This window comes from Vulpes lagopus, chromosome 14, assembly GCF_018345385.1.
Source record: "Vulpes lagopus strain Blue_001 chromosome 14, ASM1834538v1, whole genome shotgun sequence".
NCBI classification, from domain to species: Eukaryota; Metazoa; Chordata; class Mammalia; order Carnivora; family Canidae; genus Vulpes; species Vulpes lagopus.
The window spans coordinates 28,012,277-28,036,437 of NC_054837.1; the positions used below are offsets into that span (position 1 = coordinate 28,012,277).

Consider the following 24,161-nt stretch of genomic DNA (forward strand, 5'->3'; position numbering starts at 1 on the left):
TGAATGGATAAAGAAGATGTGCTTGTGACTTGTGTATAAACATACACAAACATATATATATATATATATACACACACACACACATACATAGACAATGGAATATTACTCAGCCATCAGAAAGGAAGAATACCCACCATTTGCTTCAACGTGGATGGAACTGGAGGGTATTATGCTGAGTGAAGTAAGTCAATCAGAGAAGGACAATCATCATATGGTTTCACTCGTACGTGGAATATAAGAAATAGTGAAAGGGATTATAAGGGAAAGAAGGTGAACTGAGTTGGAAAAATTAGGGAGGGAGACAAACCATGAGAGACTCCTAACTCTGGGAAACAAAGGGTTGCAGAAGGGGAGGTGGGTGGGGATGGGGTAACTGGGTGATGAGCACTTGATGGGATGAGCACTGGTTGTTATACTATATGTTGGCAAATCGAACTTAAATAAAAACAAACGTAAAAGAAAATAAATTAAAATTTAAATTAAAAAATAAATAGAAGGGATCCCTGGGTGGCGCAGCGGTTTGGCGCCTGCCTTTGGCCCAGGGCGCGATCCTGGAGACCCGGGATCGAATCCCACGTCGGGCTCCCGGTGCATGGAGCCTGCTTCTCCCTCTGCCTGTGTCTCTGCCTCTCTCTCTCTCTCTGTATGACTATCATAAATAAATAATAAAAAAAAATAAATAGAAAAAAAAGAACTATAGTTGCACCTACTCAGAAGATATTACTATTCACACCTTGGTGCTAATGATTCTTCCAAACCCTCTTCTGTGCATATGCAAACATATGGTGATTTTCTTTTTTAATGAGATCATACAGAGTATATATATCATTTCTTAGCATTTTTTAATTTAATATATCACAACTATATTCCACATTAAGTGGTTCCTCTCCCCAACAGAAATTTATGGTTACCTAGTATTTCATTCATTCCCTCGGGATATATTTATTGAGTGCCTAAAATCGTGTCTCAGAAAGCATTTAGCTGAGCCTCTAATATTGTAAGTAGGTTCTTCCCAGCTTCTTACCTGGATAAAGAGCACTGCCCTAAATATCCTCAAAGCTAAATCTTTACACATATACTTTGGTCCCTTCTGGAAATAAATTCCTAGAAGTCGAATTGCTTGGTCCAAATACAGCACCTTTCAAGTTTCTAATGTTTTCTTAATTAGGCATATTTGGTTGTGGAGAACAGACCCCTGCTTGAACTAGCTTAAGTTCAAGGGGTGTTATGGAAAGGATGCTTGCCTCAGGCACAGGGGAGAACAGAGTTCCGAAAGGCTTCCAGCAGCCAAAGTGTGAAGTCTGTGGTCATTTTTTTTTAACTTGTCACAAGGCAAATTTTATTTTTTTCAAGTCACAAAAATATGTGCATGTCAAAAATACGGTCTTAGTCCATACAAGAGTAGTACCAGCCATTTAAAAGTTATACAGAGTTTGGAAAGAGCAATGCATATAGAAGTCTTAAAACATACAATATAACCACTCAATTCAGTTATTGCTAGTTATATGCAGCTTTTACTTGAGACTGTTCTCTACCAGGGAAAGTCAGTGTTGGGCACTGATTGTTTGCTGCTGAAGGCATAGATGTAAACAGCCATTCCAAAATGAGCATAAGCTTACTCTGAGTAGACTATAATGTCTATTCAGCAGTACAAGAGACCGTGGGTCTAAATTTCAGTTCCACCCCATTTTCCAATATTTAATTCTATTCTGTTAACATATCAGAAGTAAAACGTGCAGTTTGGGGCAAGGGTAAAGGAACTGCTGCTTTTCAAAGTAAGCGATAAGAAACCTTAACTTTGAGTTGCAATGGAGAAATGAAGCTGGCACCTTTCATTATAAACCCCCAATTGACATGGCCCCACCATGAACGCAGTTTTTATTTCAACGTTATCCAAATTCTTAAGAAAGAGGGAATCTGGCTGGTGTTGCCTCAGCCTAAGGCACTGGCTCCCCCAGGTCAGGGAGCTTCGTGATGTAACTAGGGCCTACCTGGAGCCAGGTAGGGGCAGGGAAACCCATCTGGAACAAATACACTCCTATCATATGAAGTGGATCTTAATACTAGCTTGAGACTAGAAATGCATCCATAGAGGAAAAAAAATCACCTCCTTATCCTTCGTAAATGAGTCTGCATTCTCAGAGCACAGATTAGCCAGAATTTTTTTGGTTGTGAGTGACGGAAGATCAGTTTAAACAGGCTAAGCATGAGGATTTGAAAGAGGGTTTGGACGAATCAGTAGCACCAAGGTGTTAATAGTGATAGCTTCCCGTGACCCGGGGAGTTTAGGGCTAGATCTATCACCAAATACAGCTGAATCCAAAAGATCTGACGGTGTCACCAGGACTCTCTTTCCCTGTCTTTCTCTCTGTTCTGCCTTCTTATGTGGAGGAGTCGTCTATGGACTGACTTCCAGGATAAGGTCTGTCGGCCACCTGCAGTTTCTGGCTTATATCCTACCACCTTGGCAATTCCAACAGGAAGAGAGTGCCCCTTCCCACTGATTCCAGCCAAAGTTTACTCCTGAGTCCAGAGTTTACTCCTGACAGGCCAATATGATTAAACTGATCACCAAGGACAAGGAAAAGGAGTATCCCAATTGTTCAGGCTTATGTCCTGGGAACTTCTGCTGAAGCTAGGCAGTGGGGTCAGCCCCACCTGAACCACATAGGAGCCCCTGAGTAGCAGGTAGCAGAGCGATGTCTGGGGCGGGGGGGAATCAGGGTGCTTTTCCCAAAGAAGGGGAATAGTGCTGGGCAGGAAGTGCCAACAAGTGTCACTACAGAAATATAGTAGAGTCTTGTCTTTTTCCAGTAGAGGAGACGGCTCATATTGAGCCATCCTGACATTCTTTTCGTATTTCTCCCAAATGACAAATAGGAAGTTTTGTGAGCTCATTGAGAGAAGCGCTGTTGTCTGTCCAATAGAACTTTCTGCAATGATGGGAATACTCTCTATCTGCGCTGTCGAGTCTAGAAGCCACTAGTTACAATGTTGCTATTGAGCACTTGAAATGAAAGCAGATTGTAAATTTTAATTAATTTTAATTTAAGTAGCCACATGAGGCTAGTGGCTACCATAAAAGCCTGCTAAATTTTTCTGTTGGCATTGTATAGAAATGCGAGGTCTTCAATGCTTTGACTTCAGGAAAAGAAACTCTTGCCCTTGTCTGCTGGCAAGGAAACTTTCTGAGTCTCAGGGAGTTTTTCCAGGAGAGCAATGGGAGGTCTGCGCTGTGTCCATGGGGCCGGCGGTGAATGAGGCGTCTTGTAATGAAATAACTAAAACATCATTGTGACTGTAGAATCAAGGGTCTTCCCTCCTTATCTCCAAAGTGCCCGTGTTTTACATGAAAAAGCGTTTCTAATTAATAGGCCAGCCCCTCTTGAGTTTGATAAAAACAGAGGAGAAAAGGATTTGATTAACCCACAATCTTTTCAATTTGGCGTGTTCTGCATGAGTGAAGTGTGTTTTCTGCAACAGAGCCAAGCGGGGCCCGTCCTGGTTTACCGTGATAACATTCTTCCCTTTGTGCAGCCCCGATTTCCCCCAGCCTGCCAGGAGAGGTTGGTATGAAGAGATTCTCAGAGGTAATCTCCAGTACAGCCTGCAAGGGTAATCTGGATTCTCATACAGATGGTGGCCCACCCCGAGGAAGGGAAGGATGATGAAGGCTTCCATTGTTCCCAAGTAAGAGAGTTGGCTCAGTCTGGAGACAGAGGGCGGGAGGTTTGGGCGGTGCAGGGAGGGGAGAGACCATACAGGAGGGTGGGTGGTACACTCAAAGTCAAAAGGTCAGGAACTGAGATGAGACAGAGGAAAATCAGCTGTTGTGATGTCCAATGCTGGGTGACCTGGTGTCTGCTGGCTGTCCTAGCTGTGGCTTGTGCCAAGGGAAGCCCTCCCTGGTCCAGTAAAAGCAAGTCACAGAGCAATGTGTTTACTGAGTTATGGCCCAATTTAATTTTTCTCTTTGCAGAGATGAGAAACTTCTTTTTCCTCTCTCCTCCTGAGAGAAACAGGATAGGTGGTCAGATAATGTCTTTCTAGATGGGTGGTGCTTTGAAAACATGACCTCAAATTCCTAGACGGTTCTCCCATTGAGATGTGGTGTCCCTCTGTCCTCTCCACTTAAATCTGGATGAGTTTGTGACTGCTTTGGCCAACAGAGTCTGGAGGAAGTGACGTGCTCTGTGAAATCTGAGGCTAGGTCATAAAAGGTCCTCATGCTTGGAGGCCTGAACCACTACTTAAGAACTCCCCCCCCCCCCCCCAGTGTGTGGTACTTTGCTACGGCTGCCCTAACAAACTAACACAGCACCCTTCTGGAGTCCTATTTTGGTGTTGTCAGAAATTTTTTTTGGTCTTTTTCCTCCCCAATATTTTATTATGAAAAACTCCAACACAAAGAAGTAGGAGTTGCAAACACAGAGAAGTAGGAGTTGCAAACATCCATGTACCCATCTCCCACATTCTATAATTAACATTATCTTATGTTTGTTTCATTATATGGCCATCAACTTCTCCATCCTTCTACCCATCTAGCCATTCACCCTTTTATCTCCCTGTCTTCAAAGTAAGTTGCAGGCATCACACATTTCGTTCTTAAACACTTCAACTTGTGTATCATCAACTAGAGTCTATATTTGTTTTTGCTTTTTTAGGTGAAATTGAAATACAGTGAAATGTACAAATCTTTTGTATGTCACTTTATGAGTTTTGGTAAATATCTAAACCATGTAGCCCTAACCCCTATAAGGTACAGATGATCACCAAGCCTAGAAAATTCCTGCCTGTTCTTTCCAGTCAATACCCACACCCGCTTGCCCAAGAGGACACTACTATTCTGACTTTTCTCAACATAGGTTAGTTTAGCCTGTTCTAGAACTTCAGGTAGATGGAATCATATGGTATATACCCTTTTGTATAAGGTTTCTTTCACTCAATATAATAGTTTTGATTGGGTTTTAAGAAAGCCATAAGATTTGGTTCAACATGTTTAAGCACCTTGCTGAGAACAATGAATAATAAATAACAAACACATGAAACAATGACTAGGAATATGTGCTGTACCTGTTCCATGCCAGGCAATGTGCTCGGACCGTGGGATACAATGTTGAATAAAACCCAGCCCTCCCCTCAAGAAGCCAGCAAGTACTGGAGCCAGAAGGAAAGAGTCTAAACACAGTATAATTCTGAGTAAAAAAGGTAAGTACAGGGAAATGGAGCAAAGGGAGTAGATCTTTCTCAAACTTGGTTCCAGCAGCATTACTGTCTATTTGATATTTGTTTTTAAACCTACTCCTGTTATTTTACTAAGCTATTTCTGAAGTCACAATGCCCTTACCAATTTTGTCAGGAAAGCACTATGCCCAGTTAAAAATGCCTTCTCAGGGTTCCTGAGTAGCTCAGCCCATTGAGTGTCTGCCTTCAATTCAGGTCATGATCTCCTGGGTCCTGGGATGGAGCCCCACAGCGGACTTCCTGCTGAGTGGGAGCCTGCTTCTCCCTCTCCCTCTGCCCCTTCCCCTGCTCATGCTCTCTCACTCAAATAAATAAATAAAATCTTTTTTAAAAATGCCTTCTCAGACTCCCTTGTAGCTAGAAATGGCCAGAGAACTTAGTCCTAGCCAATAAAATGTAGGCAGAAGTCCATTGGGTGGAGTTCCTAGAAAACTCTTTGCTTCCTAATTTAAAAACTGATGATGATAATGATGGTAGTGGCGGGGCTGGCATTGGTGATGGTGGTAGACAGACTCAGCTGTACAGCCTTTTCCCTTCCTTTCCTTCTCTTCTTCCTGCCTGGAATGGGGGTGCAATGCCTGGAGAAGAGCAACTATTTTGAGGCCATGAGGATAAAAACCTCAGGCTGAGGATTAAAGCAGGAAATTAGAAGGACCCTGGATCTTTCACAACATCCTTGGATTGCTGCACCAGCCTTGGACTGTTGATGTTCAAAAATGCTGATGATTGAAAAAATTTTAACTCCTCACTTGATTAAGCCACTGTTGACTGAATTTTCAGTTATTTGAAGTCAAATGCATCCCCATTTAATACATTTAAGTTTGATGGGCTACTTGTGTCTTTTTCTAATTTAATTAAAGTAAATATGTAATTATTCAAATAAAGTTGCTTTTTAAGTCTGAAACTGACCAATATAAACCAGAGGAGGGTTACACTTTTAGAAATTGAGACCTGGTAGGGTCATTACTTTGAGCATTTCAGAACCTACGGTGATTCCTCCATGATATTTTAATTTAATCTTCACTACAACTCCAGGAAGCAGATGAGACAAATGAGAGAATGGATAAGCTGAGAGTTGTAAAGTGATTTGCTAAAGATCTCACAGCTGGTGAGTAGGGAAGCCAGGAGCATTTCACAGTGTTAATGTCACAAAGGTTTATTAAGCACCTACTAGGTGCCAGGGGCTGTGGATACAATGGAGAATAAAATAAAGAAATAGTCTCTGCTCCCCTGGAGTAAGTAAGAGGGAGTAGACATTTTATCAGGTGTTGGCAACCAAATATGAACAATAATATGATAGAAATCTAAAAGTCTGAGGAAACATGAAAGAAGGTCTCGATCTTAATTTCAGCTCCCCAAAAGCTGATCCTGAGGCAACACTGGAGAGCACATAAATTTGAGGGAGGTGGTTCCAGGAGGTGTAGGTGGAAAAGTGAACATAAAGTGGGAACAGAATATGTGCTAATAAAGGCATGGTAATAAGTTTTACACAGTGGGAAACAGCGGCTCACCTTGCGCCTCCAGTGGAGCCTGGGGCCCTCCGGAGAACCATGCAGAACACAGCTCAGAGTTGCCTTACCTGCGTGAGGAGTGGGATGTTTATTCACCACCTCTCCTCCCTTGCTGGTTGAGAGCAGCTCCTGGGGGGCATTACCTCCCAGGCACTCTGGCCTATCCTACTCCTGAACCAAGCAGGACTTTATCCAAAATAAAGTCCCAAAACAAGACACCCTTGTCTCGCACCAGATATGTGTGCAGATGAGCCCCGCGTGGGTGGAGGAGTTATGCACCAGCAACCACTGCCACACAGGGACCTCATCCAGTGAAGAAGGGTTCAAGAGGCTTCCGAGGGAATTGATGCAAAATCAACCCTCCTTTTGCCACAGAATGCCGCAATCTGACAACATGAGACAGTGTGTAAGAAAGGCTGACTTGGTGTAGTAAACCGCCTGCATATCTTGACATTTGACCTGCTGGCTCATCCACAAGGCCCATCCAGGCTGAACCAAAATCCCATAGTGGGGCTCCAGGATGGAGACAAGATCAAAACATACCTCCTTCCAGAAATCTCCTCAGGAACCTGGCCTCCTATGAGAGACCAGGGAGCCAGCAGCCGGTTACCAACTTCGCCTGGGCTTCCTGCGATGTGTGCTTCTGTCCTTGCTGACACGCCGAATGTTCTCCCCCAAATTATTTCTGAGTTCTCCTGGCAGCGTCTCTGCCTCCCCCGCCTCCCTCCCCACTCCCTTTGGCAGATCTGTGTTATAAAATAAGAGGCTCGGGATTATGTCTGTCTGACAACTGAAGAATGAGCAACGGAGCAGATGCAGAGTCTTACAAATCCCGTGAATTATACATGGCCATCTGCAGCCTCGAGCCGTCCAGGATTTCCACCCCACACCACGGCGTTCCATATGGAGTCATATGTTTTTAGTATCGGAGCCATGCTGTCAACGTCCAGCAATCCGTCATGTGGCACATGTGTGATGCAAGCGCCCAAATAAATGTTATCTCAGGCCCAGGAGTGCCGAGCAGAGGAGCGCAGTGCCTCCCGCAGCCTGGTCTTCCCAGAAGGGTGCTTGCATGTATAGTCTTTGGAAATTTTGACAAGGTCCTGAAATCTTTAGCCAGGCACACCTCATGCCCTCCACCTCACCAATACCCTAAGAAAGGCTTGCTTTTAAAATAAAATGTAAGAAGTCACTAGATTTAAGTTCAGGCTGGTGAATTTTGGTGGATTCTTTTGGGACTACCACCACCTTGTGTTAAGAAACCTGGCCTTCTCTCTTCCGGGTAGGGCTTGAGATCACATTGGCTCAGCCGTGTCTGGGCCAATCAGATCCTCTCACCCAAAAATCGGGGCGGGCCTGGGTGGCTCAGTGGGTTAAGTTTCTGCCTTCCCCTGGGGTTGTGGTCTCAGGGTGGGAGAGTCCAGCCCCGCATGGGGTTCTCTGCTCAGTGGTGAGCCTGCTTCTCCCTCTCCCTCTGCTGCTCCCCCTGCTTTTGCTCTCTCTGTCAAATAAATACAGTCTTTTTTTTTTTTTTTAAATCAGAATTAGGGGAGCTACTGGGCTGTGCTTAGATCTGAAAAAGAGGAAACAGGGCAGTGGGGAAACCTCGTAGGGCCATGTGCATGGGAAGAGAGAGAATTAGGGTGCAGAGGATAGTGAGAAAGACAGAGATGGAGAAGAGGAGGGGAAAGAAGACGGGGGGGGGGGGGGGGGGGGGGGGCGGGGGGGGAGAGGTAGGGGAGAATTACCATCTCTTTGCCAATCCCTTGTTCTTAGCCCCTCTGCCCTGAGCTAGCCTCTGGCCTCGGTGTAAATTCTTCTTGCCCCAAGGCTGTCTACTGGATGACGGTTTGTGGTGAGAGAGAAGCAACCTGTTCAAAATCTCTTGGTTAATCAGTTAAAAGGTGGCACACCCAGACAGAGTCTCCTTGCCTCCCAATAGGGAGAGGCAAGGGCTGGAGAGGATAGAGGTCAATGCTTTCAGGGCACCAGGAAGAGGGGCTGAAGTCACAGTTACTGGGCCCTGGTGACCTTCCCTCAGAAACACTACAGGAGTCCAACGAAGTGAGGTGATCCAGCTCTTTGCTGTTCCAGTAATAGGAATATCTGGGTCTTGCTGCTGTTTTGCAAATACCAAATTTATGTCCATAGGGGATACCCATTGTCTGGCCTCCTGGACATCTCCTTGCCCTCCTCTGGTAAAAGCAGCCTATTTTCCTCTGGGAGACTACCCCCTCCCACTCTTACTGCATGTGGTTCATTGGTGATCTTCTTGTCTTGACTCAGGCCCAGCCATTTAGAGTTATAGTAATGGTTTCAGGGAGGGGCCTTTGATCTAGGGCCACTGAAATTTGGCCTGGGACTTTTCCTGGAGCTATTACGAAAAAAGCACTCTCTTTCTATAGGAGTCATTGAGCTAATAATTTTTAAGCTTGGAGCTGCTGATGGCCACTTTTGCCATTGCAAGAGAATAAGCCAACACAGGAGAAAGAAAGGAGAGCTGGGAAGCAAGTGGAGAGAGGAGTGAAGGACAGCAGGAAAGAGAGAGAGATTGAGTCCAGATGAGCTGGTGTAAAGTTTGGATCCAGCTATGCTTGAGTCCTTCACACCAGGACCTCTCAGTTACATGAATCAATAAATCCTCTTATTTATATAAGCCATTGAGTTTTATGCTTCTGTCACTTGTAATCAAAGAAGTCATGAGTGATGCAACCTTCTATACACCCCAAACCAGTACCACCTCTTTGAAACTAAAGAAAAGGAGGCTTTTACAGTAATCCCAGGATAGAGGGTTCCCTGGAGAGACTAGTGCAATTGGCAGTTGAGGGGAATGGGTGGTGAACTAGGCTGGGTCAGGTGATGCGAGGTAGAACCTTTAAGGCTCTCCCACATCATCAGGAAACTCTCTCGGTGACCTCTGCCTCTTATACGTGTGGATAAATGCCTGAAGCGTGTAAAAGTAGGACTTCCTCATGGCTCTAAGGAAGTTCAGTTCTTATGACAGTGACAGCCAAGAAAACTGAAATAGGCTTATGTAGGAATCTCAAGAACCAGGACTGGGCCTTGGTTGGACCCCAAGCCTTATGGCTGAGACCTGGATTTGAAGCTCAGTCCCATCATTTCCCAGCCCTCTTTCCTAGACAAGTCTGTCACCTCTTTGAGCCTCAATTCTACCTCTGTAGAATGAGGATGATGATGGAACCCATCTTATGGGGGCATGGTGAGCTATAAAAGAGATAAAGTCCTACCCTGGCTATACACATGATTGCCAGGTATCAGAGGTAGTTATAAGTTGGATAGCATTGACAGTTTTTATGTTAATAGTTGTTTTTGTTTTTAAGGTTACTGCCTGCTTTTGGCAACTGATCCTGGTTTTTCATTGATGGCAGTGATCTAAAGTTCCTTTTCAAATAAAATTTATTGAAATAAAAAAGACGGCCAATTTAAAGAAAAATACTAAGTCAAAAATAGTACAAATGGAACTTTCAAAAACCATGAAGGGGAATTTCAGTGACTGTAGATGGAGAAGCACCAAGATAATGCCTGATGCCTGGCACATAGTAGGTGCTCACTAAAGATGTATAGATTGAGATGAGATGGCATTTGGCCCTGGCTGCAGGAGCAGGGCCTTAACTGGAAGGAAACACACAAGAGAGAAGATGCCGGAGGCACCTGACCTTGTGGGGTGGAAGCTCTGATGCCTGACAAAGTGCCAGATGTACAGTAGGTGTCCCAAGTGGTTCTTAAAGTAAATGATTACAAGAGAAGTCAGCCCCAAGGCAAGCCTTGAAACTTGCAAATACTAATCCCCTTTTTGGGTCTGGAAAACTTCCCACTTTGAATGCCTGACCCCTCTTGACAGCTGTCATCACACCCAGCATGCAAGAGGAAAAAGGAGCTGAGGGCAGAGTCCTGCAAAATGAGTGATTGCTTTAGCTGCTGTACAAGGCCACAAGGACTGATTGAGGCCAGATCATCTCTCCTTGGAACTTGGAAACAGAGCCTTACCTGGAGTGGAGAGTTTCTGGGGTCCCAAATTTAGATGGCTTTTAGGAGGCCAGACATGGAAGTAAATGAATAAAGTTAATAGATGTGAAACAAGAATCCTGGGGGTGGTGCTTCACTGGAGAAGGCATGTGTCCCACTCAAGGTAAATTCACTGACTTGTTTTACAGATCACATTAGATCCTGGATATAAATGCTTGGCACAGTGCCTGGTACCCAGACAGCACTCAACAGATGGTAGCTATGATTATTGTTGTTGTTCCTCAGTCAAAAAGGGGAGTGCTGGTGGCACCTGGCTGGCTCAGTTCATAGAGCATGCGGCTCTTAATCTTGGGGTTGTAAGTTCGAGTCCCATGATGAGTGTAGAGATTATTGATAAAAACACAAAAAGACCCTCTCCCCCCAAAGAAAATAAAAAGAAAAAAAGAGGCAATTACTAACTCTAGGGAAAACAGAAGTGTTGTAGACTTAGTATATAAGGACTAGTTGTGAACAATATAAGCAATCATCATAATATAAACACTGAATATTAATTCAATATTTTAATAGACTTATTTTTTAGAAGAATCTTAGATTTACAGGAAAATTGATAGTATGGAGAGTTTATAGAATTACCTTATACCTCATACCCAGTTGCTCCTATCACTAGCATCTTATATTGGTCTGATAAATTTGTTACAATTAATAGACCAATATTGATACATTATTATTAACTAAAGTCTATAGATTATTCTGATTTCCTTAGTTTTACCTAATGTCTTTTTCTGTTCCAGGAAATCAACATTGCATTAGGTTGAAATCAACATCTCCTTAGGCTCCTTTTGACTGTGACAGTTTCTCAGACTGTCCTTATTCTTGATGATTTGACTGTTTTGAGCAGTACTGATAAAATATCTTAGAGAATGTTGCTCAGCTGCGGTTTGTCTGATACTTCCTTCATGAGTAGACTGGGTTATAGGTGTTGGGAGGAAGACCACAGGGATAAAGTGCTATTTTCATCATATCATATCAAGGGTACATACTACCATCATGATTTATCACTGCTGATATTGACCTTGCTCATATGACTGAAACAGTGTGTGTTATTTTTAAAATATTAAATATAAAATAAAAATATAATATAACTTTAAAAATAAAATAGTACTGTAACTATACTTAGAATATGAAGTGGAGAAGTCTATATGCGTCTGTGGTATGTGGAATATTCTAGGGGCAGGACTGAATAAAAATAAATCTTTACCTTCTATAGTTGAGAGATAATAGGTATCTGATTAGAAAAAAAATTGAGGAATGACAGAATAAATATTGTATTTAGGAAAATGCAGATAAAACACAGAGGAAAAAGAAATCATTAAAAGAGTTGAAAATAATTGCTTCAGGGAAATGAGAGTTCAGGGTGAGAAGTGATGGGACAGAGACTGTAGCAGAAGACACTGAGGGTTGACCCATCCAACACCCATCCCAACCTCCATCTCCTTCCCTTTCTTCTGTAGAGTCTAAAAAGCTAAAAAAGAAAAACTCTCACCTCCAAGACTCCTTTGCAGCTAGGAGGGATCAAAATACACAATTTTGGCCAATGACATAATCAGAAACCTGCTGGGGATTTCTGGGAAGGACTTTGCCACCTTCCTTCTGCCTGGAACACAGATGTAACTGATGACTTGAGAAGCTGCCACAGCCATTTTGTGGTCATGAGGAAAGGCCAAGAAATGAAAGAAATATCTGTCCTAATGCAGTTGGGCCACTAAAACAAACTGCTCACCTCTGGACCCATATTTGTGAACAACTAAAATATTTAAATCAACTCTTCCAGTTAATGTTACCAGCATTTAGGTTTTCTGTCATTTACAGTCATGTACAATCCATAGCAGATATAAGGGCTATTCATCAATGTATCTGCATTATTTTGATAATCATTACAATTAAATTTAAAAACAGGTAGGGGGATGCCTGGGTGGCTCAGCAGTTGGGCATTTGCCTTCAGCTCAGGGCATGATCCTGGGATCCGGGATAAAGTCCCACATCGGGCTCCTTGCTGGAAGCCTGCTTCTCCCTCTGCCTGTGTCTCTGCCTCTGTGTGTGTGTGTGTGTGTGTGTGTGTGTGTGTCATGAATAAATAAATAAAATCTTAAAAAAAATAAAAACAGGTAGAACGTTTGGAACTGGCTGCAGAGATTGCCTGGCACACACATGGTTCCTGTCATTTTTTGATCCCTTTCTAATTCTCCCACAGCTCCTGGGCTAAGTCCTCCCAGAGTCTTTGGACAGCGCACCTCTCTGATGGATAGTGGAGAATACTGCAGATATAGTAGCCTCTTTGACAATCCCCATTACATTCCTGTACTGCACATCTTGACATTTATAGATTTTCCCTAATGCTGTAAATTAAGATAATCGTGCTGAAGTCCAATTAATTCAGTTAACTTTCCAGGACAAACACAAGTCAAAGTTTGGTAATACAGCAGAATCCTGAGCTCCTTTCTGTTGCTTACTTCTTTCCTTCTGATAAAGCCACTACATAAAGGTCTCAAAAACGCTTTTCTGAATTCCCCTCTACTGTATCACTACTTCCTTAGAGATGAAACCAAATGGTCAAGAATCGGAGCCCTGCCTGTCAGCTTTGATGCCTCCTTCATCCACTCTCTCAAGTTCCACCTACTCTCAGACCTGTTAAGGCCATCTCCTCTCCATCTCCCCTGCTCCCTTCCTGGGTTAAACTGCCATCAATAAGTTGCTGTCCTTTTGTATTCATAGGCCTCCAGGAGCTCCATCCCACTCAGTATGAAAGCCAGTGGCCTGCAGATCCAGGTGATCGGCCCCACATGACCTCTGTAGGCTCTTCTCTGCCAGTCTCTACTCTCCCCATTCTAGCCATGTGTGTGCCAGGTCTCCTCCTACCTGAGGACTTTTGCCTAGAATGTTCTACTTCCCCAACCCCACATGCTCTCTTTGCCTTTCACTTTTTCAACTCCTACTCATCCTTTGGAGTTAAATTAGCATCTCCTCTGGGAAGCCTTTCTGGATTCCCATTGTTATATAATGAAAGAGGTCCCTAAGGGCAGGATCCAACATTCCCTATTGTAACCTCAGCATTTGAACAGTTTCTGATATGTAGCAGGTGCTCAACAGATGTTTGTGATAGGCAGGAAGAAAGAAAGGAAGAAATACTGGTAGAAGAAAATTAACTGATATACAAATAAGTTTATTAGAAACTTGTAAGTACAAGTGGCAGTGAAGGCCTGTGAACACAGCTGCATTTGGGGTGGGAGACTACCCTCCAAGGCAACTAATATATATTGTTAGAAATGCTTTGGGTTCAGGGCCCCTGGGTGACTCAGTTGGTTAAGTGTCTGCTTTTGGCTTGAGTTATGATCCTGAGGTCCTGGGCTCCCACATTGGGCTCCCTTCTCAGCGGGGAGTCTGCTTCTCCCTCTGCCCCTCCCCCTGCTTGTGCTTGCTTTTCTCTCTCTCTCTCTCTCAAATAAATAAATAAAAAATTTAAAAAATGCTTTGGGTTCAAAGAACAGTAAATTCAGGAAACATGGATAAAAATAGAGGTTGGCTTCACAGGGTAAATTTGTGGCCCCCGTGAAATTCTGAAAATAAAGATTTATTGGAACACAGTCACATCCCTTTGTTTTGTCTATGGCTGATTTCATGATTCAACAGAGTTGAATCATTGCAACAGAGACCATACGGCCCACAAATTCATACTTGAAATAGCTACTGTGTTTGGGGCATCTGGGTGGCTCCATTAATTAAGTGTCTAACTTTTTATCTCAGCTCAGGTCTTGATCTCACAGTCATGAGTTTGAGCCCTGCATTGGGCTCCACACAGGGCATGGAGCCTACTTTTAAAAAAAACAATCTACTGTGTGGTCCTTTATAGAAAACATTTGCCAAATCTTGGCTTAAATGAACAGGGATTGGTTTTTCTTATATAACAAGGAATCTGGAGATGAAGGCTCCCAGGGTTGGTTTGGAGAATGGCAAATACTCAGGGCTCTGGACTAGTGTCTGTGTTATTTTCTTGGTCTTCCCCTCATGGTCACAAAATGGCTGCCACCGCTGCAAGCATCACATCCTCACACAACTGCATTCAGAGGAGGAAAGAACTAAAGTCTTAGAGCAGAGAGATTCTTCTATAACATCTTTTCCTCTTATTAGGGAAGATAAACTTCCCAGAATCCCTCAGGGGTCACCTCTTGCAAGGAAGAAAAGAGAGGTGTGCTGTCAGTCGGCAGCCAAGTGCATGCCATAACTCCCCCCACAACATTTCTCTTATTAGTGGCACCTGATACTACCACTGCCTCTCCCTACCCAACTGGCATTTGGTCAAATGTGGAATCCATGGTAAACTGAGGCACCTTTCTTCTTCTCAGCACCAAGACCCCCATCCTTTATTAGTACATAATAACCATCAGTTGTTGAATGCTAACTGCACATCTGGCATCATTTCAAGCATTTAATTCTTATTGCAACCTATGAGGAAGTTATTACCATTTCACAAGGGAAGTATTGAGGCACAGAGAGGTCAACTCACTCACTTGAGGTCACACAGCAGGTACCAGCACAGTTAAGATTGGAACCAGCAGTGTGGCTCCAGAGCAGCCCACCATGACCACTCCACATAGCTGAGGCCAGTCCATGGAATCCAGGGAGGGAATTCTTTTGATTACAAGCCAGGACGGGGCACATTCCACTTTGCCTTGGAGGCCGCTTTTGCTTGTCAGGAGGCAATGGACCGAGGTACTATTCTCTTTGGGGCAACCTGAACTGCCACCAGAAAAGTGACCCATAAATTCAAGACGGAGCACTGGCTTCCTCTGTGTATTCTGTCCTACTTTACATCCCTCCCTTAATTAATTAATAAAGGCTCGCGCCTCTCTCTGCCTCACTGCTTCCAGCCCTCCCCACCTGCGCTGAGATTCACCTTGCCTCCCTGTGGCCCTGCCCCACTGTGTAACTGCTCCTTGCACTGAGGCAGCTGGAGACGGAGACAGTGGACAGAAGGACCCGGCTGAGTTTGTGCAGCTCTTAAAACCAAAGCTCTGTATCACTGAATCTCAATTTTGTTACACAAGCCTGGCCTCTGCTCCAGATTAACCCCAACAGGCAGATGTTCCAAAAAAGAAATGCATCCCAGAACCGTGGTCAAGGTTGAAATGGGATTCTGAGCTCTCTGGTGTTTCCTCCAGCTTTTCTATTTGAGGGTGTATCATTTTTAGACAGCCTGAGATCGGGCTAACAATGTGTGGTACAGAGCCCAGGCCCTAAATTCACACAGACCCAGGCTTCCAGTCCCAGTCCACCAATTCCTGGTCAAGAGATCTTAATCTCTGTGTCTCAGTTTCCTCCCTTACAAAATGGGGATGACAGCAGAAATCGGATGATGTTTGGGAATTGCATGACAAGACATGGAAATCACTTAGCATCAAGCCTGGTACAAAGTAAGTATTTGATTCTGAAAAAAGTCAGCTGTTGGTATTGTCACTGGAATCATTACAATGATTTTATGACTCTCCAAGACACTTAGCACCCTGCCCCTGGAGAAGCAGCAGAGAGCTGGAAGTAAGAACACAGGCTCTGGATCCAGTCTCCATGGCTTCAAGTCCTGGCTCTGTCATTTATCAGCTGTGTGACCTTGGGCAAGTCACTCTGCCTCTCTCTCTGCCTTAGTTGTTTGATATTAAAATGGTGCCCCCCTGACAGGGGGTCGTGAGGATGAAATGAAATAAGACACTTGGAGGACTTAGAATAGCACCTGGCACAGAGCTAGCACTCAATGAACATTAGCTGCTATAATTTCTGACACCAACTTCTCTGTTACTGAAAGTTACTCTTTCCATGTTAGGATGTGATCAGTGGTAGATGGTGACAACAGGATCTCCTAAAATAATATATGCATGCATGTACGTGCATTTTTAATAATAAAATTTATGAATATAAAGGATGTGTAGCACAAAAGTTACTGATAATATTTGTAACACATACTATATTTTGTCATAAATGAAAACATTTCATTGATTTTTGCCAAACTCTGTATCCACTGTCCACCTGAGGCTGTAAATCCATCATGATCTGACAAATGGAGTGGTATATACTCCAGCATGAATGTAGTTCTGAGATGAATGTTCGTTGATTTTCCATTTACATTAATGGATGAGATGACAGTGGAACAATGAACACAGATGTTAGAACTTCATTCATCCATCAATGACTTAAGCAACTACATTAAATAATAGTTTTTGAATACCAGGAGAATATTCTCCCAGTTTTTGGTGCATACAACACAACCCACTTTATTTTTTTTTAAGATTTTATTTATTTATTCATGAGACACAGAGAGAGAGAGAGAGAGAAGCAGAGGGAGAAGCAGGCTTCATGCAGGGAGCCCGATGTGGGACCCGATCCCAGGACTCCAGGATCATGCCCAGGACCAAAGGCAGGCGCCAAACTGCTGAGCCACCCAGGGACCCCCAACACAACCCACTTCAAAGTTTAACCTGCACTAACATTTTCTCTGTCTCTTTTTAGGGGTAGGCGAGCAAACACACAAAGCCCTAATTTGTAGCAACTGCCAATTTCCGTGGTGGAAATGTTCCCACTGTGGCCAAAGGCAAGCTACCAGGGCAAAGTCACTGAACATGGACTGTGCACTGGCACATTGTTGTGCAGTGGTTCCGCAGTGAAGACACAACAGACTACTTCACCTCAAGAGCATAGATAATAGCAAAATTTATAAAATAATTGGAAAGTAATGAGGGTTGCATATTTTTTACCTGTTTTTAATTTAATCTATTCCAGTGTGAGATTATATAATGTAATTTAAAATAATTGCTGTGTTTAACAACCAGCATGCAGAATTCCTGAAAATTTTACAATTGGCTTTTAGGAGCTCGTGTATGCTACTTCCAACATCCCACTGGTTTTGATACCTGAATCCCCAAAGGAAGTCTCAAGAAAGACAAAATGAGGAAATGCATTAAATAATTATCAGGTATGAGAGGTTTTTTTTTTAATTTGGCACACAGAAATTTTCATCAATGAGGGGTTTCCTTATTATGTCAGATTGTATTTTGCAAAGACGGCCACAAAAATATGTCTTATTGCCAGATGTCTTCTAGAAGCTCAACACTGCCCCATCAAGAGGTGGAGTCAGTCTTCTCCCCTTGAATTTTGGGGGAGCTTGTGATAGTTTGGGTCCATATACCATGGTAAAGTGACTTCTATCCACAGGTCATTTCCAAGATCATAAAAGATAGTGTAGCTTCTTCCTTGGGAGGTGGAACACTCACGCTTGAACTTTCAGCTTCTCAAGCAGTCTGGCTGCTCTAAGATAGCCATGCAGGGAGGAAGTCCCAACCAGCCTATGTGGAGAGACCACATGGAGAGGCCCTGGGACTCCATGATGAGGAGAGAAATGTCCCCTGCTGGCCCAGCTCTAGCTCCTCTTGACCTCAGCTGCACAAGAGAATCTGAGCCCAAAAACACATATGGGATCTTCCCAGGGCCTTGGAGATACTAAAAGCCTATAGAGCTTTGAGGAGGATGTCAGTGAGAACTTGAAGAAAATGTCGTTTGATACTGAGAGAAAGGGAAACCTTGTGGTGGCAGAAAGATGGTTACCTGCAGTAATGTGGAAAAGAGAAAATGTATGTAATGATCTCCATGGTAGAGCAGAATATTGAAAGTGTCATCTGGCTTTTTCTTACTACCTATAATAAATGTAAAAGGAGAAAGATGTCCAAAGAACAATCTATTAAATATAAAGGAGCAGGCAGCACTGGTGGCTCAGCAGTTTAGCGCCGCCTTCAGCCCAGGATGTGATCCTGGAGACCTGGGATCGAGTCCCACGTTGGGTTCCCTGCATGGAGCCTGCTTCTCCCTCTGCCTGTGTCTCTGCCCCTCTCTCTATCTCTCTCTGATGAATAAATAAATAAAATCTTTAAAAATATATAAATATAAAGGATCCAGGGCCTGCTGGGCCCCCAAACAAAAGCATTTCTCGTTCCCAGCCTCTCTGGATGACAAAAAATATTCTCCAACTGAGAAAAGACCCCAGGCTTTTATTACCTGATTTCAAGACTTACTATAAAGCTACAGTAATCAAGACAGTGTGGTACTGGTGAAAGAACAGACACATAGATCAATGGAGCAGAATAGAGAGCCCAGAAATAGACCACTCATATGTGGTCAATTGATTTTCAACCAATGTACAAAGGCAATTCAATAGAGAAAGGATAGTCTTTTCAACAAATAGTGCTAGAACAACTGGATATCCGCATGCAAAAAAAAAAAAAAAAAGAAAGAAAGAAAAAGAAAAAGAAGAAAGAAAAAGAAAGAAAGAAAAAAGAAAACAGCACATGTCTATACAAAAATTAACTTGAAATAGATCATAGACCTAAATGTAAAACCTAAAGGTAGCAGGGAAAATCTTTGTGACTTGAGTTAAGATTGCTTATATAGGACACAAAAACACACATTAAGAGAAAAGTGGTAAACTGGACTTCATCAAAATTTAAAACTTTCTGCTCTTTCAAAGGCACTGTTAGGAAAATGAAAAGCCAAGGAGCTACATACCGGGAAAAAGTATTTGCAAAAAACATCTTAAGAAGAATTGATAACCAGGATAAGTGGATTTAAAAAATTCTTGAGGGGGATCCCTGGGTGGCGCAGTGGTTTGGCGCCTGCTTTTGGCCCAGGGCGCGATCCTGGAGACCCGGAATTGAATCCCACATCGGGCTCCCGGTGCATGGAGCCTGCTTCTCCCTCTGCCTGTGTCTCTGCCTCTCTTTCTCTCTCTCTCTCTCTCTCTCTCTCTCTCTCTGTGTATGTGTGTGTGTGTGTGTGTGACTATCATAAATAAATTTTTTAAAAAATTATTGAGGGATCCCTGGGTGGCGCAGCGGTTTAGCGCCTGCCTTTGGCCCAGGGCGCGATCCTGGAGACCAGGGATCGAATCCCACGTCGGGCTCCCGGTGCATGGAGCCTGCTTATCCCTCTGCCTATGTCTCCGCCTCTCTCTCTCTCTCTCTCTCTGTGTGTGACTACCATAAATAAATAAATTTTTTAAAAAAATTAAAAAAATTCTTGAAACTCTATTTTTAAAAACTTCAATTTTATTATAAAACAAACAACACAATTTAGAACGGGCAGAAGACTATCTGCTCTCTACTGAATTGCTTTTGCACCTTTGTTAAAAATCATTTGTGCATTTATATATGGGTCTATTTCTGACTCTATTCTGTTTCATTGATCTCTGTGTCTGTCTTTGTACTAATACCACACTGTCTTCAATACCATAGTTTTATGTCTTGAAATCAGGTAATGTTAGTTCTGCAACTTTGTTATTCCTTTTCAACCTTATTTTGACTATACTAGGTCTTTTGCATTTCCATATGAATTTTAGAATCAGCTTGGCAGTTTCTACAAAAAGCTTGCTATGATTCTGATCAGGATTGTATTAAATTTATAGCTCAATTTGAGAATTGACATCTCAACAATATTGAAGCTTCTGACCCATGAGCAAGCTATATCTCTCCTTTTATTTAGGTCTCTTAAAATTTTTCTTGGCAGTATTTTGCAGTTTTCAGTTTGAGCTTTGTACATCTTTTATCAGATTTATCCCTAACTATTTCTTATTTTTTGATGTTATTGTAAATGGCATGTTTTTTAAAATTCCTATTTCCAACTGTTTATTGCTTGTATAAAGAAATGCAATTGATTTTTGTATAATGATCTTGTATCTTGCAACCTTGCTAAACTTACCAGTTCTAGCAGCTTTTTTGGAAGCTTCCATCAGATTTTTTTATGTTGGTGATCATGTCATCTGCAAATTTTACTTCTCCAATATAATGTCTTTTATTTCTTGTCTTTGCCTTATCAAAGCATAACCTGCAGTACAAAGTTGAATAGAAATAGTGAGGTGATAGAAGACATTCTATACCTCATTATATATATATATATATATATATATATATATATATATAAACTAAAAATGGTTCTTAGGCCTAAATATAAAACTATAAAATGTCCTGAAGAAAGAGACATTTTTGTGACCTTGGGCTAAGCAAAGATTACTTAAATATAACACTAAAAGTGTGAACCATTTAAGAATTGGTAAATTAGACTTTATGAAATTTTAAAATTTCTTCTCTTTGATTAACAGCATTAAAAGAATGAAAAAGCAAGTCATAGACTAGGAGCAAATATTTGGAAGTCACATATCTGAAAAAGGACTTGTATATACAATATACAAAGAACTTTCAAAATTAAATAATATGAAAATAAACCACTCAATTTTTGAACTGGGCAAAAGACTTGAACAGACATTTCACTAAAGAAATGTATAATAGCGAATAAGCACATGAACAGATACTCAGCATCACTAGTTGTTAGGCAAATGCAGATTAAAAACGCAGTGAGACACTACTACAATATCTATTAGAATGGCTAAATTCGAAAGACTGTATTGGGTTGAGTAGTGTCCCTCAAAAATGCATGTCCAAAAAAAAAAAAAAATGCATGTCCACTGAAACCTCAGAATGTGCCCTAATTTGGGAAGATATAATTAATTAAAGCAAGGTCGTACTGGATTAGGATAGGCCCTAAATCCAATGACTGGTGTCCTTAAGAAGGCCATGTAAAGACACCTCGATGTCAAACTTCTAGCTTCCAGATCTGTGAGAGAATTCATTCCTGTTGTTTTAAGCCACCCAGTTTGTGGCAATTTGTTTTTTTAAGATTTTATTTATTTATTCATGAGAGACACAGAAAGAGAGGCAGAGACATAGGCAGAGACATTGATGTGGGACTCAATTCAGGTACTCCAGGATCATGCCCTGAGCTGAAGGCAGACACGCTTAACCACTGAGCTACCCAGGTGTCCCTCTGGCAATTTGTTACAGAAGCCTTTGGAATCTAATTTATTGACCATTCCAAATGTTGGCAAGGATGCAGAGGGAACCAGAACTCTCACACAGTGCTGATGGGAATGTAAAATAGTACAACCACTTTGGAAAACAGTTTGACAGTTTCTTAAAAAGTTAAGTATACGCCTGCCATATGATCCAGCCATTCTGCCCCTATTTACCCAAAAGAAAAACAAAACAAAACAAAGAAAGCTGTGGGAGGCACAATAATCCTCTGCCCCAAGATGTCCACACCCAAATCCTCAGAACCTATAAACATGTTACATTACGTATCAAAAGGTACTTTACAAGTATGATTAAGCTAAGGATCTTGAGACAGGAAGATTGGCCTGGATTAGCCAGGTGGGGCCAATGTAATCACAAGGGTCACTGTAAGTGAAAGAGCAAAGCAGAAGAGTACATGTCAGAGTGACACCATGTGAAAAGACTTGAGTAGTGCTTATGCCTTTGAAGATGGAGGAAGGGGCCAATGAGCTTTAAAAAAAAATTTAAAAATATTTTTTTTCAGGTGGCTTCTAGAAGCTGGAAAAAGCAAGTGGACAGATTCTCCTCTCGAACCTCCAGAAGGAATGCAGACTTACTGACACCTTGATTTTAGCCTAGTGAAACCCATTTTGGACTTCTGACCCTCAAAACTATAAAATAATAAATTTGTATTGTCTTAAGCCACTACATTTGTGGTAATTTGTTAAAGCAATTATAGGAAACCAACATGAAGACATGTATCGATACAAAAACTTGCATACTAATGCCATAGCAGTTTTATTTGTAATAGCCAAATATCCATCAACAGGTGCATGAATAAAAGAATCATGGAATATCCATGCAATGGAATTCTACTCACCTACATACAGACATCATTCCCATCATATGGCATTCTGGAAAAGGCAGAACTAGAGGGACAGAAAATCAAAGAGGGATGGAATGGCTGGCTGGGTTGGTTGGTGGAGCATGTGACTCTTGATCTCAGGGTCATGAGTTTGAGCCCCATGGTAGGTGTAGAGAATACTTAAAAATCTTTTTAAAAATACAAAGAAAAGATAAAAGGGATTTCAGGGCTGGAATGGGTAATGGAAGCAACTCCAGAGGTGTAATAGAACTTTTTAGGGTGATGAAATACCCTCTACTTGAATTGTAGTGGTAGTTCTATAATTGTATGCTTTTATTAGAACTTATACAACTGTACCCCTAAAAAAGGCTGGATTTTACTATATGTAAAGTACACCTCAATAAATTTGACTTAGTAAAAGGAGAGGTAAGAGATGTAGTAAAGAAAAAAAGGAATAATGAAAAGAAAGGGATGAAGGAGGGAAGATGAAAAGAAGAGCCTCAAACCAAATATCAAATCCAGGTTGGGACTATAAATTCCTTGGTTAAGACACCAGAAAGATACAAAGCAGCACCTTATAGAACCTTTCAAGTAGACAAGAACCCCTTTAGGGATAAAGGCCGTGCCTCCCAGATACTTTTCTCTGTACAATTAGGCTTCTAAGAATCTTTGAATTAGCAATAATCACTCCTTGGAAAAACCTCATTGGCTACAATACTGACACTGAGCAAAGCTTAGGCTTCTAAGAACCTTAAAGGCAGTGGCCTCAGTGGGAGCCCAAAGTAAAGAAGGATTTATCTTGAGGTGATTTGCTATTTTGGCTTTTCTTTAATGGTGTGACTCTCAATAAGATTTGTAGAAAACCCACAAAGTTTTTAATAGAATTGTTCTGGTGGAAGCAGTGCCAGCTGGGACTAAAAGGAACAGAAACAGTGCAAAATAAAATGAGGTCTTTGGATTCCAAACCTTCTTTGGGTAGGAAGCAAGCTGAGAAAACCACTTAGCTGCAAACATGGGCTATGTTTTATGGAAAAAGAAGGATGGCTCAGAATCATACTGAGCCATCAGCAAGCAATACTGTGTCCTAATCAAGGAATTGGAGACATCTGCCCAGCTGGATTCAGAATTGCTATGGATTGCTATATACCTCCCAATTTCTCATTCTTTGTGGTTTTTTTTATGGTGAAAAAAATTTAGATTTAGATTTATAGCCAGCTGGACTCAGTTTAGTTGATACCAATTTTATTGGCAAAATCCAAAACATCATAGCCAGGAGCCAGTCAAACACACACTTTCTTCTCCCCAACAGGCCTTGTCAAGGTGTTGACCTTGGCCACATCAGTGTTGCAGAGCTTCTTCACAGCCTGTTTGATCTGGTGCTTATTGGCCTTGACATCCACAATGAACATAAGTGTGTTGTTGTCTTCTCTTTTCTTCATGGCTGACACAGTAGTCAGGAGGAACTTGATGATGGCATAGTGACCAAGCTTGTTTCTCCTGGGGGCGCTCTTTCGAGGATATTTGGGCTGCCTTTGGAGATGCAGAGTCTTGGGTCATCAGAATGTAGGTGATGTATGGATCTTCTTTTTTTTTTTTTTTTTTTTTTTTTTGTGACTGTGCATGCCTTTCAGCACCGCT

General features: G+C 42.1%; 1 protein-coding gene across 1 annotated transcript in view; it reads right to left on the bottom strand.

Annotated features, from left to right (window-relative positions):
* Positions 1 to 7,411, bottom strand: part of CUX2 (cut like homeobox 2) — a 322,707-nt gene extending 315,296 nt beyond the window's left edge. The window contains exon 1 of the mRNA XM_041729267.1: positions 7,299 to 7,411. The gene's annotated coding sequence lies outside the window, so the exon portion shown is untranslated. The remainder of the gene's footprint in view (positions 1 to 7,298) is intronic.
* Between the last annotated feature and the right edge of the window lie 16,750 nt (positions 7,412 to 24,161).